This window comes from Salvelinus alpinus, chromosome 29 (genome assembly GCF_045679555.1).
Source record: "Salvelinus alpinus chromosome 29, SLU_Salpinus.1, whole genome shotgun sequence".
Classification (NCBI taxonomy): domain Eukaryota; kingdom Metazoa; phylum Chordata; class Actinopteri; order Salmoniformes; family Salmonidae; genus Salvelinus; species Salvelinus alpinus.
This window is the reverse complement of record NC_092114.1, coordinates 22,308,512-22,322,568: the sequence shown is the minus strand read 5'-3', so window position 1 is coordinate 22,322,568 and position 14,057 is coordinate 22,308,512.

Here is a 14,057-nt window from a genome sequence, read left to right as displayed (position 1 = left end):
AAGTGTGCTTGCTCTAGCTCCTCAACGGCACAGCTAGGAGAGCTCAAAAAAGCACCTTATAGTTGAAGACTGTTCTTTGAGTCATAAAAGTGCTTTGGAATGACTTAGGAACTGTGCACACTTTAGAGAGGTGTGGATCCACTTGGAGACACCAGTTAGTCCTCTCACTCAAGGCTTTGTAATTGTTTTGTCTTATATTGCACCTACCCCACATTACACCAGGAATATTCTTGTCATGGTACTGAATGTATCCAGAGTATTTTCAGATTTTGTTATCAATAAATGCAGGGAAAAGTACAATAAATGTAAAATTCACAAAGTCAACAGTGTAAGGTTTGGATTCAGTGTCAGGTGAACTGTTGTGTCCTCCCCTTTACTCCAATACATTTCCCATAATCTTCATAACGTGAAAGTCCCTATCATTCATTCAAGAGCACATTCAGTCCTTCGTTATCAGTAGGTGAATGATTGGTGAGACTCTGACTCGAATATTTTGTGATGTTTAGTAAACAAAATAACATTTTCGGATATGCAATGGTGCTCTCTCTCACACATACACTCACACAACATTGTCTAAACGAAATAGAACTCTGCAATCCAATTTAACATTTCAAGTGAGGGAAAGCCAGGGAAGGCTACGGTCTATTTGGTCAGCCGTAACACATAACTGCTGTACTGGGATATTTCAATCTATCCACGCATGTCTGACAGCATTTGATTAAGTGGAAGATTTACCGTCCCACAAAGTGAGAGGCCATCACTTACACTTTAGACTGCTCCATGCATTCATTACCTTCGGATCACTGTCACATTCACATAGGCTAGCCTCCATGGTGCCTTTAAGCCATAACTATGACTACAAAGAGAAGACGCAAACACAATAGTTATATTGTTAGCTGTCATTCATTGTGCGTACGCCCTCCACAACAGTTTTAGACTACCGTTATAAATAATAAACTAATGGGATAACAATGATAGCCTAGTGATCGTTTTGGAGACAGCATCATTTTAAATCCGACGATTTTAACCCGCCAGAACCAAAAAATGTAATAAATATTATAATAAACAATGTGTAATAATATGCACATCATTACCAGTAATCTGATCGGATCGATAAATCCCTGTAGTCCGTGAGAAGATGCGCGAAAAAAAGGATCTCTCTATTCATGCTGATCAAGGACACAGTCTGAAGGTGTCTCAGTTCAGGCACTCCGGACGGGGGTAAGTCTCTCTAGCCTACCTCATCTTGTCCCATAGAATTTCATTCGTGTTTAACAATGCCACACTAACTTATTCTGTCCACTCACGTATCTGCGCCCCACGAGTGACGGGTTACGTAGCCTATTCTAGCAGGTCCGTTGCAAAGACCGTGTTGATTCCTTCCTCTGATATCCGCTGCACCCCGCTCATCTCTGAGAGCGCGCCCTGTTCCCCAGTCGCTTTAAAATATACAGTTTTATAGCCACTGCTCCTGGGGAATTTTTCTGCTGGAGTCATTGTGATAATTTCCCAGCATCCATTAATTGTTTGGCTTGTAGACTAGTTAGACCAGGGAGGTCTGTCCTTGTGTGACCTCAAATGGAGTCGAGAGGGTATAATTGATCATGGCTTGAAGGGTTCCAGTTTATGTCAAATTGATGTCAAATGTAGATTGTTGCGCATTTTAGCATTTTAACCCTTTTCCTAACGTTAACCCAATTCTCCAAACCTGCTATGTTAATTAACCTAACATGCTGGGTAAGTCTCCTTACCTGCTACAAAAAGTCAATTCTGGTCAATTCTGACAAACTGTAGCCTATTCTCTTCTAGCCAAAACCTATATAATTTCGACCCAACAGTGCCAGTAATTGCGCTTAAAACTCCTTTCCTCATTTCGCTGGGCAGTGTTAAACTTTCACCCTTCAGTTCGGCTACTTCTAATGGCAGTAAAGATGTCTCATCTTTCATCTGTATTTGTTTCAATGAGAGCAATCACTTTAATTTGATCAAGTGTTGTACGGTAGTTGACCATGGATAGCCTATGAACAAGCCTAAATGAGCTCCTTTTTAAAAAAAATTGTCAACCAAATTCAGAGCGGGAATCAGGCAAGGCATCATTCTAACCAGGGTGTAACTTTCACAGGGGATGGGGGGAACATGACCCAGCGGTCAGGTAGGTTGTTTGGAGTGTTTATCCAACTGCATAAAAAAATATACATTATGTCTCCCCCACTTCTAAAACCAAAGTTGCGCCCCTGATTCTAACTAACAACAGTGATACCCTAACGACCAAACCACTAGGCCTACTTAGACTCATTGTGCACTGGATGTTGTGATGGCTCTGATTTAAATTATTCTAGCCTCAAGTCATGGCTATATTCTAACTGACTGATTAGGCTATAGCCTAGAGACCAAATTGTTGACAAGGCTACAGTAGTGGTGCATGGGTAAAATCACAGGGGAAGCCAAGCCCCCAAAAAAAGCAGTATTACAACCTAGGTTGTGATAATTGCATTGTTTGCTTTATAACCGGTTAGTTCATATGCCTTGTGACCGTGATATATAGGCCCAACACCAAGATAAGACACAGTAGCAGAATAAATTCAACCACACCTTTGTTTAATCTCAAAACCACAGAGCAACCTCTGTCCAGCATTTAACAAACAGTTACATTTCCTACAGCCGGGTCAAGCAAGTTAAACAACTATTGATTTAAAACCACGGAGAGTTATCGCAAGTCACAAAGAAACGAGGAGCTGCCTCCATTATTCCAGCACCATTTCAACATCCTCAAATCACCTATGCTTAGTCTAAAGTGACAACTAAAATATACCAAGAACAATTTAGTCCAATCAACATCAGCTAAATATGATGTGGCTGTCCACGGTTCTGGTTTCTGCATGCGTGCGTGCGTACGTGCGTGCGTAGAAAAACCATGTTGATTCACCCTACTTGTAGAGAAATGCCAATTTATTTATTTTATTTAACTAGGCAAGTGTCACACCCTGATCAGTTTCACCTGTCCTCGTTATTGTCTCCGCTCCCTCCAGGTGTCGCTTGTTTTCCCCAGTGTATTTATCCCTGTGTTTCCTGTCTCTCTGGGCAAGTGTATTTATCCCTGTGTTTCCTGTCTCTCTGTGCAAGTGTATTTATCCCTGTGTTTCCTGTCTCTCTGTGCCAGTGTATTTATCCCTGTGTTTCCTGTCTCTGTGTGCCAGTTTGTCTTATATGTTAGTCAAGTCAACCAGAGTGGTTTTCACATACTCCTTTTGCTATTCTCTTTTTGATAGTCCTCCCAGTTTTGACCCCTGCCTGACTCTGGACTTCTTTGCCGCCTGCCTGATCATCCTGTCTGGCCTGACCTTGATTCTGCCTGCCCTTCGGTACCTTTTGGACTCTGAACTGGTTTTGATCCTTTTGCCTGTCCACGACCATTCTCTTGCCTTCCCCTATTGGATTAATACAATATTAATATTGTAAGACTCCAACCATCTCCCTCCTGTCTGCGTCTGGGTCTTGCCTTGTGTCATGATAGCAAGTCAGTTAAGAACAAATTCTTATTTACAATGACGGCCTACCCAGGCCAAACCCTAACCTGGACAATGCTCTGCCAATTGTGCGCCGCCAAATAGGACTCCCAATCACGGCTGGTTGTGATACAGCCTGGAATCTAACCACGGTCTGTAGTGAAGCCTCTAGCACTGAGATGCAGTGCCTTAGACTGCTGCGCCACTTGGGAGCCAATGTTGACGAAACAGTCTATGACTGTGTTGTACAGTACTTTTTTTTTATTTTGTCCTAGGCTACCTGGCTAAAATGCTTGCTCACTAGCCTAACTTCCTTTCATGAGCAACGTTAGCTAGTTAACATTAGCCTTCCACATATTGAACGTCCATCCTCTCAGGCCAGGGGCACAATGTATGCGTTTATGGTTAGATCAGAATCTCTGTTATAATCATTGGCCAGTACAGAAAATTAAGTAAAATCCATATCTCCATCCATGGCTAATTTAGGAAAGGGACAATTTTAGCTAGCTAGCCACTGGAGGACAACACAAAGATATGCAACAATTCAAATGTCTGTCAATGACGTATGCTCCCGATGTCATGTGATAGGAGTGAACCATATCCAAATTGACACTTTTTGGTGCGCGAAAACCATCCCCAGTTGAGCTCACTCAGTTTAGCTCAATGCTGATTGACTATTTTATACTTTTTTTTCTATCTGTCATGTTCCTGACCTTATTTCCTTTGTTCAGTCTTTGTTTAGTTGGTCAGGACGTGAGCTGGGTGGGCATTCTATGTTATGTGTTTCTATGTTTGGTTTAGGGTTGTCTAACTAGCCTGATATGGTTCTCAATCAGAGGCAGGTGTTTTACGTTGTCTCTGATTGCGAACCATATTTAGGTAGGCTGTTCTCACTGTTTGTTTGTGGGTGATTGTTCCTGTTCATTGCGTTCTTCGTTGTCTGTATGTTCACATGTTCAGGTCTGTAGCGTCGTTAGTTTCATTTTCTGTTTATTGTTTTGTTCGTGTTGTTAAGTGTTTCCAATAAATATGGAAACGTACCACTCTGCAATTTGGTCCTCCTCTCTTCCACCTAACGACGAGCGTTACAGAATCACCCAACACACTCGGACCAAGCAGCGTGGTAAGCGGCAGCAGCAGCAGGAGCAGCGATCGCAGGACTTATGGAATTGGGAGGAAATTCTGGACAGCGGAGGACCCTGGGCACAACCTGGAGAATATCGCCGCCCTCGTGAAGAGCTGGAGGCAGCTAAAGCCGAGAGGCGGTGGTATGAGGAGGCAGCACGGAAGCGAGGCTGGAAGCCTGAGAGTCAGCCCCCAAAATTTCTTGGGGGGGGGGGGGGGGGGGATAAAAGGGAGTGTGGAGGAGACCTGCGCCAACTCCCCGTGCTTACCGTGGAGATCGAGAGTACGGGCAGACACCGTGTTATGCGGAAGAGCGCACGGTGTCTCCTGTACGTGTGCGTAGCCCGGTGCGGTACATCCCAGCTCCACGTATCGGCCGTGCTAGAGTGGGCATCGAGCCAGGTGCCATGAAGCCGGCTCAACGTATCTGGCCTCCAGTACGTCTCCTCGGGCCGGTGTACATGGCACCAGCCTTACGCATGGTGTCCCCGGTTCGCCAGCACAGCCCAGTGCGGGCTATTCCACCTCGCCGCATTGGCCTGGCTACGGGGAGCATTAAACCAGGTAAGGTTGGGCAGGCTCGGTGCTTAAGAGCTCCTGTACGCCTTCACGGTCCGGTATATCCGGCGCCACCTCCTCGCCCCAGCCCAGTACCACCAGTGCCTACACCACGCACCAGGCTTCCAGTGCGTCTCCAGAGCCCTGTTCCTCCTCCACGCACTCGCCCTATGGTGCATGTCTCCAGCCCGGTACCACCAGTTCCGGCACCACGCACCAAGCCTCCTGTGCGTCTCCAGAGCCCTGTGCGCCCTGTTGCTGCTCCCCGCACTAGCCTTGAGGTGCGTGTCCTTAGCCCGGTACCGCCAGTTCCGGCACCACGCACCAGGCCTACTGTGCGCCTCAGCCGGCCAGAGTCTGCCGTCTGCTCAGCGCCGCCTGCGCTGCCCGTCTGCCCAGCGCCGCCTGCACTGCCCGTCTGCCCAGCGCCGCCTGCACTGCCCGTCTGCCCAGCGCCGTCTGAGCCGCCCGTCTGTCCTGAGCCTTCAAAGCCGCCCGTCTGTCCTGAGCCTTCAGAGCCGTCCGTCAGTCAGGAGCCGCCAGAGCCGTCCGTCAGTCAGGAGCCGCCAGAGCCGTCCGTCAGTCAGGAGCCGCCAGAGCCGCCCGCCAGACAGGAGCCGCCAGAGCCGCCCGCCAGACAGGAGCTGCCAGAGCCGTCAGTCAGCCGTCAGTCAGCCAGGATCTGCCAGAGCCGTCAGTCAGCCAGGAGCTGCCAGAGCCGCCCGCCAGTCAGGAGCTGACAGAGCCGCCCGCCAGTCAGGAGCTGCCAGAGCCGCCCGCCAGTCAGGAGCTGCCTGAGCTGTCCGCCAGTCAGGAGCTCCCTGAGCTGCCCTTCAGTCCGGAGCTGCCCCTCTGTCCGGAGCTGCCCCTCAGTCCGGAGCTGCCCCTCTGTCCGGAGCTGCCCCTCAGTCCGGAGCTGCCCATCAGTCCAGTGGGGTTAATTTGGAGGGTCGCCGTTAAGTGGAGGCCATGAAAGCGGGGATTGACTATGGTGGGGTGGGGTCCAGGTCCCGCACCCGAGCCGCCGCCGTGAGAAGGCCCGCCCGGACCCTCTCCTTCTGTGTCAGGTTTTGCGGCCGGAGTCCGCACCTTTGGGGGGGTACTGTCACCATATTCATTAGGTAGTTCGTGGGTGATTGTCTATGTCTATGTGTAAGTTGCCTGTGTCTGCACTTATTGTTTATATAGCTTCACGTTCGTTGGTTTGTTGTTTTTGTTTAGTTTGTAAAGTGTTCTTCGTTTCGTCTTTGTCTTAAATAAAAGAGAAGATGTATTGTTATCACGCTGCGCCTTGGTCCTCTTCTCTTCCACCATACGACGATCGTGACAGATAAAGCCTTCTGTTCCTTTTTTTCTGTCTCGGGCTGTTGATGGTGGGCGCACCCGATTCAGCTACCCTGCGCACCGGGTAGGTGAACTGTTGTCATTTTTAACCATGTCTGAAGTATAAACTGTGTGTTCCCGGGGGACCCAGACAGCAGATCAAGTGTACTATTCAATTCAAGGGGCTTTATTGGCATTTATTGGGAAACATGTGTTAACATTGCCAAAGCAAGTGAAGTAGATAATATACAAAAGTGAAATAAACAATAAAAATGAACAGTAAACATTACTCACAGAATTTCCAAAAGAATAAAGACATTACAAATGTCATATTATGTATATATACAGTGTTGTAACGATGTACAAAAGGGAAAATAAATAAGCATAAATATGGGTTGTATATACAATAGTGTTTGTTTTTCACTGGTTGACCTTTTTCTTGTGGCAACAGGTCACAAATCTTGCTGCTGTAATGGCACACTGTGGTATTTCACATAGTAGATATGGGGGTTTGTTTTCAAATTATTTGTGGATCTGTGTAATCTGAGGGAAATATGTGTCTCTAATATGGTCATACATTGGGCAGCGAAGTTAGGAAGTGCAGCTCAGTTTCTACAATTTGTGGGCCCGTGTGCACATAGCCTGTCTTCTCGAGAGCCAGGTCTGCCTACGCGGCCTTTCTCAATAGCAAGGCTATGCTCACGGAGTCTGTACATAGTCAAAGCTTCCTTAAGTTTAGGTCAGTCACAGTGGTCAGGTATTCTGCCACTGTGTACTCTCTGTTTAGGGCCAAATAGCATTCTAGTTTGCTCTGTTTAAAAAAAATATATATTTCTAAGGTGTCAGGTAATTATATTTTTGTTTTCTCATGATTTGGTTGGGTCTAATTGTGTTGCTGTCCTGGGACTCTGTAGTGTGTGTTTGTGGACAGAGCCCCAGGACCAGCTTGCTTAGTGGACTCTTCTCCAGGTTCATCTCTCTGTAGGGTATGGCTTTGTTATGGAAGGTTTGGGAATCGCTTCCTTTTAGGTGGTTGTAGAATTTAACAGCTCTTTTCTGGATTTTGATAATTAGCGGGTATCAGCCTAATTCTGCTCTGCATGCATTATTTGGTGTTGTACACAGAGGATATTTTTGCAGAATTCTGCATGCAGTCTCAATTTGGTGTTTGTCCCATTTTGTGAATTCTTGGTTGGTGAGTGGACCCCAGACCTCACAACCATAAAGGGCAATGGGTTATATAACTGATTCAAGTATTTTTAGCCGGATCCTAATTGGTATGTTGAAATTTATGTTCCTTTTGATGGCATAGAATGCCCTTCTTGCATTGTCTCTCAGATCGTTCACAGCTTTGTGGAAGTTACCTGTGTCGCTGATGTTTAGGCCAAGGTATGTATAGTTTTTTGTGTGCTCTAGGGCAACAGTGTCTAGATGGAATTTGTATTTGTGGTCCTGGCAACTGGTCTTTTTTTGGAACACCATTATTTTGGTCTTACTGAGATTTACTGTCAGGGCCCAGGTCTGGCAGAATCTGTGCAGAATATCTAAGTGCTGCTGTAGGCCCTCCTTGGTTGAAGACAGAAGCACCAGATCATCAGCAAACAGTAGACATTTGACTTCAGATTCTAGTAGGGCGAGGCTGGATGCTGCACACTTCTAGTGCCTGCGCCAATTCGTTGATATATATGTTGAAGAGGGTGGGGCTTAAGCTGCATCCCTGTCTCACCCCACAGCCCTGTGGGAAGAAATGTGTTTGCCTATTTTAACCGCACACTTGTTGTTTGTGTACATGGATTTTATAATGTTGTATATTTTGCCCCCAACACCACTTTCCATCAATTTGTATAGCAGACCCTCATACCAAATTGAGTCAAAAGGTTTTTTGAAATCAACAAAGCATGAGAACACTTTGCCTTTGTTTTGGTTTGCTTGTTTGTCAATTAGGGTGTGCAGGGTGAATACGTGGTCTGTCGTACGGTAATTTGGTTAAAAGCCAATGTGACATTTGCTCAGTACATTGTTTTCACTGAGGAAATGTACGAGTCTGCTGTTAATGATAAGGCAGAGGATTTTCCCAAGGTTGCTGTTGACGCATATCCCACGGTAGTTATTGGGGTCAAATTTGTCTCCACTTTTGTGGATTGGGGTGATCAGTCCTTGGTTCCAAATATTGGGGAAGATGCCAGAGCTAAAGATGATGTTAAAGAGTTTTAGTATAGCCAATTGGAATTTGTTGTCTGTATATTTGATCATTTCATTGAGGATACCATCAACACCACATGCCTTTTTGGGTTGGAGGGTTTTTATGTTGTCCTGTAGCTCATTCAAGGTAATTGGAGAATCCAGTGGGTTCTGGTAGTCTCTAATAGTTGATTCTAAGATTTGTATTTGATCATGTATATGCTTTTTCTGTTTGCTCTTTGTTATAGAGCCAAAAAGATTGGAGAAGTGGTTTACCCATACATCTCCATTTTGGATAGATATTTCTTTGTGTTTTCCAATTTTCCCAGAATTAGAGTCTATGGATTCTTCAATTACATTGAGCTGATTTCTGACGCGCTGTTCCTTATTTTTCCGTAGTGTATTTCTGTATTGTTTTAGTGATTCATTACAGTGAAGGCGTAGACTCAGGTTTTCCGGGTCTCTATGTTTTTGGTTGGACAGGCTTCTCAATTTCTTTCTTAGATTTTTGCATTCTTCATCAAACCATTTGTCATTGTTGTTAATTTTCTATTTGAGATTTTTTAGATTTGTTCGGGAAGCTGAGAGGTCAAATATACTGTTTAGGTTTTCTACTGGCAAGTTAACACCTTCACTATTACAGTGGAACGTTTTATCCAGGAAGTTGTCTAAAAAGAGATTGAATTTGTTGTTGCCTAATAGTTTTTTGGTAGGTTTCCAAACTACATTCCTTCCATCTATAGCATTTCTTAATATTACTCAGTTCCTTTGGCTTTGATGCCTCATAATGGAGTATTGCTCTGTTCAAGTAGAGTGTGATTTTGCAGTAATCTGATAGTGGTGTCAGTGGGTTGACTGTGAACGCTCTAAGAGACTCTGGGTTGAGGTCAGTGATAAAGTAGTCTACAGTACTACTACCAAGAGATGAGCTATCGGTGTACCTACCGTAGGAGTCCCCTCAAAGTTTACCATTGACTATGTACATACCCAGCGTGCGACAGAGCTGCAGGAGTTGTGACCCGTTTTTGTTGGTTATGTTGTCATAGTTGTGCCTAGGGGGACAAATTGGGGAGGGAATGCTGTCACCTCCAGCACTGTACTATCCGACTACAGCTGGCCAATTGGACGGATCAGATTAGAGTGTCTGGAGTAACGTGGCAGGCATTTAACAAAGCTACAGCAAAGTAGAGACTGTCAACGAATACAGCAAAGAGCTGCATTTTTTTAATGAGTGAGTTCATGTTTAAGTTCTTACTTAGAACTGTCAACACTTTGTATTCAACACTTTTATACGCCATAAAATGCGCGTTCTTCCTATTTCCACTCAGCACTACAAGCAGTGCAGCAGTAATGAAGGAGTAGGAAAGTGTATCTACATCCTTGCGTTATTATTAGCAGCTTGGGTTTACCACTGTTGTGTCGTCTGCAAACTTATTGATGGTGTTGGAGTCGTGCTTGGCCATCCAGTTGTGGGTGAACAGGGAGTACAGGAGGGGACTGAGCACGCACCCCTGGGGGGCTCCAGTGTTGAGGATCAGCGTGGCAGATGTGTTGCTACCTACCCTCACCACCTGGGGGCGGCCCGTCAGGAAGTCCAGGATCCAGTTGCAGAGGGAGGTGTTTAGTCCCAGGATTCTTAGCTTAGTGATGAGCTTTAAGGGTACTATGGTGTTGAATGCTGAGCTGTAGTCAATGAATAGCATTCTCACATAAGTGTTCCTTTTGTCCAGGTGGGAAAGGGCAGTGTGAAATGCAATATAAATTGCATCATCTGTGGATCTGTTTGGACGGTATGCAAATTGGAGCAGGTCTAGGTTTTCTGGGATAATGGTGTTGATGTGAGCCATTACCAGCCTTTCAAAGCACTTCATGGCTACGGAGTGCTACGGGTCTGTAGTCATTTAGGCAGGTTGCCTTTGTGTTCTTGGGCACAGGGACTATGGTGGTCTGCTTGAAACATGTTGGTATTACAGACTCAATCAGGGACATGTTGACAATGTCAGTGAAGACACCTGCCAGTTGGTCAGCACATGCCCGGAGCACACGTCCTGGTAATCCGTCTGGCCCTGCAGCCTTGTGTATGTTGACCTGTTTAAAGGTCTTACTCACATCGGCTACGGTGAGCGTGATCACACATTCATCCGGAACAGCTGATGCTCTCATGCATGCCTCAGTGTTGCTTGCCTCAAAGCAAGCATAGAAGTGATTTAGCTCGTCTGGTAGGCTTGTGTCACTGGGCAGCTCGCGGCTGTGCTTCCCTTTGTAGTCTGTAATAGTTTGCAAGCCCTGCCACATAAGACGAGTGTCGGAGCCGGTGTAGTATGATTAAATCTTAGCCCTGTACTGATGCTTTGCCTGTTTGATGGTTTGTCGCAGGGCATAGCAGGATTTCTTGTAAGCTTCCGGGTTAGAGTCCCACACCTTAAAAGCGGCAGCTCTACCCTTTAGCTCAGTGCGAATGTTGCCTGTAATCCATGGCTTCTGGTTGGGGTATGTACGTACAGTCACTGTGGGGACAACGTTCTCGATGCACCTATTGATAAAGCCAGTGACTGATGTGGTGTACTCCTCAATGCATCGGAAGAATCCCGGTACATGTTCCAGTCTGTGCTAGCAAAACAGTCCTGTAGTTTAGCATCTGCTTCATCTGACCACTGTTTTATAGACTGAGTCACTGGTGCTTCCAAGCAGGAATCAGGAGGAGAGTTGTGGTCGGATTCACCAAATGGAGGACGAGGGAGAGCTTTGTACGCATCTCTGTGTGTGGAGTACAGGTGATCTAGAATTTCTTTCCCTCTGACTGCACATTTAACATGTTGATAGACATTTGGTAGAACTGATTTAAAATTCCCTGCATTAAAGTCTCCGGCCACTAGGAGCGCCGCCTCTGGGTGAGTGGTTTCCTGTTTGCTTATTTCCTTATACAGCTGACTGAGTGCGGTCTTAGTGCCAGCATCTGTCTGTGGTGGTAAATAAACAGCCACGAAAAGTATAGCTGAAAACTCTCTAGGCAAGTAGTGTGGCCTGCAATTTATCACAATATATTCTACTTCAGGCGAGCAAAATCTAGAGAATATTCAACATCTGGTAAAAAAAAAAAAACTTGGCCAACTGACTCGCTACCGGAAAGATGATTGATTTGTCCGGCGAGAGGATGTTTATTATCAGAGCAGAATGAAAGAAGTAACAATATAGCAGATTAAAGTTGAAATGTGAGTCACTGGAACCGCTGCTGGCGGACTACATGCAGGCATCAGGTATCCAAAGTCGGATTCAGCCAGTTGATACTGTAGGGTACTGTATTGTGATTTGCCTAGTACCTCAATAGAGTTGAGTACAGACTAGAGTTAATCAAATACAATCACTGACTGTTTCCTCATCGCTGTTGCTCTAAGATTGCAACTCAGCGCAAATGCATGTGCCAATTGAATCTCAACAAGGAAACATTCGGTAATTGTATTTGATTTAACGTTTTATAAAAGAGTATGGATTTCAGCAAACAAAGACAGTGTCGTAACTATCCTTAAATGTGAAGACTTATATCAAATCAGTTCTCTAGATTTAATTATGTGATTAAACTAATCATGTAAACATTCATTAACTAGGAAGTCGGGGCACCACGGAAAATGTTGAGATTAAAGTTATAATTTTCCCAATATAACTATTCAGATATTTTAATATCTGATCAAATAAGTCTATTAATTTATTATTATTATTACCTCATCAGTTCTCATTACGGAACGTTGCAAACCCTTGGATATCTGCACGAACCCTAGTTTCCAAAATGAATCAGCAATATACAAATTGGCTTAATTATTTATTTATTAAATAATCACACAGAAATAGATAAAACAAACAGTAGATATTGGTTACTAACAATGAAAGAAAAGTCCCTAGTGGGCTAAGCAGATATGACGGCTTGGTAGACAAAGGAAAGGGGTGTGGACAGAGAGCGGGAAAGACAAAATGGATTCACTACACACAGTGGATAATTATACTCATTGAAATGCTAATCCTTTGCACATGAACGGCCACTCATTCCAGAATAATTGCAATGTATATATTTATGCCCGTATGTCGTTGTTGTCTTCTCTGTTGGAATCCTCGATCGTCCTGTAGAGTTCATCAAAGTGTCTGGTTAACTTTCCCAAAAGTCACAATGCCTTTCGTGGTTGTAGGTGGTTAGAATGGATACTTGAGTACCATTCAGAAATGTTCTCATAGAATAGATGTTTCGGCGGATAAATTCTAGATTTACGTAATTTCTAGCTGCAAACTAGTAATTATACGTCTAAGATTTGCTCTTATTCTGTAGTGATCGATAGACTCAGAGTTTAACCATTTCCAGCCATGTAGCCAAAACTACAGCTGTATGGTCTCCGTGGCCTATAGAATTGTAGCCATTCCAACGTGGGGACTCTGTCCCGGCGTTCTCTAACTTCTTAACCATTCGAGACGTCCGGCTTACGGTGGGTCTCTTTGGCATGAAATGTACATTTCATCACGGGTGGTTTTATACTCTGGAGTAGAAAAGGGCGGTTCCATGACGACGACGTAATGTCTATGCTCACGTACCAAATGAAACACACTCGACATGACTGTCCCTTAAGTGTCCATGGACCATTCCCACATTCTCAAAAGTAGAAACATTGTTTAGTTCTCCCAGGAGTTTTAAACTAAGAGAAGCTCTTTATTCTGGTAGACTCTCTCCCTCAATACTGCATGGCAGTTTCTACCAGGTATCGGTCATAGGTACCTGTCGTAAAGTCATAAAACTGGAGAGAGGGGGGCTATGATCCTTCCCCCAGGGCACGTCATGACAACAGGCACGCAACAGAGGACAAACATGGGTACACAGTTTAAAAATTTACATTTTTGAAGTATCGATGCATAGCGAATCAGAGGTTATTTTCAAACACTCTAGGCTGGCAATTCTGTAATCTTGTTTTTCATCAGAGCAGAGAATCTTGTTTCTCATGGTCAGAGTCCTTTAGGTACCTTTTGGCAAACTCCAAGCGGGCTGTCCTGTGCCTTTTATTCATTTTACATTTACATTTAAGTCATTTAGCAGACGCTCTTATCCAGAGCGACTTACAAATTGGAAAGTTCATACATATTCATCCTGGTCCCCCCGTGGGGAGGGGTGGCTATTCAGAAGTGGCTTCCGTCTGGCCACTCTACCATAAAGGCCTGATTGATAGTTGTCCCTCTGGAAGGTTCTCTCATATCAACAGAGGAACTCTAGCGCTCTGTCAGTGACCATTGAGTTCTTGGTCACCTCCCTGACCAAGGTCCTTCTCCCCCGATGGCTCAGTTTGGCCAGCTCTAGGAAGAGTGTTGGTAGTTCCAAACTTCTTCCATTTA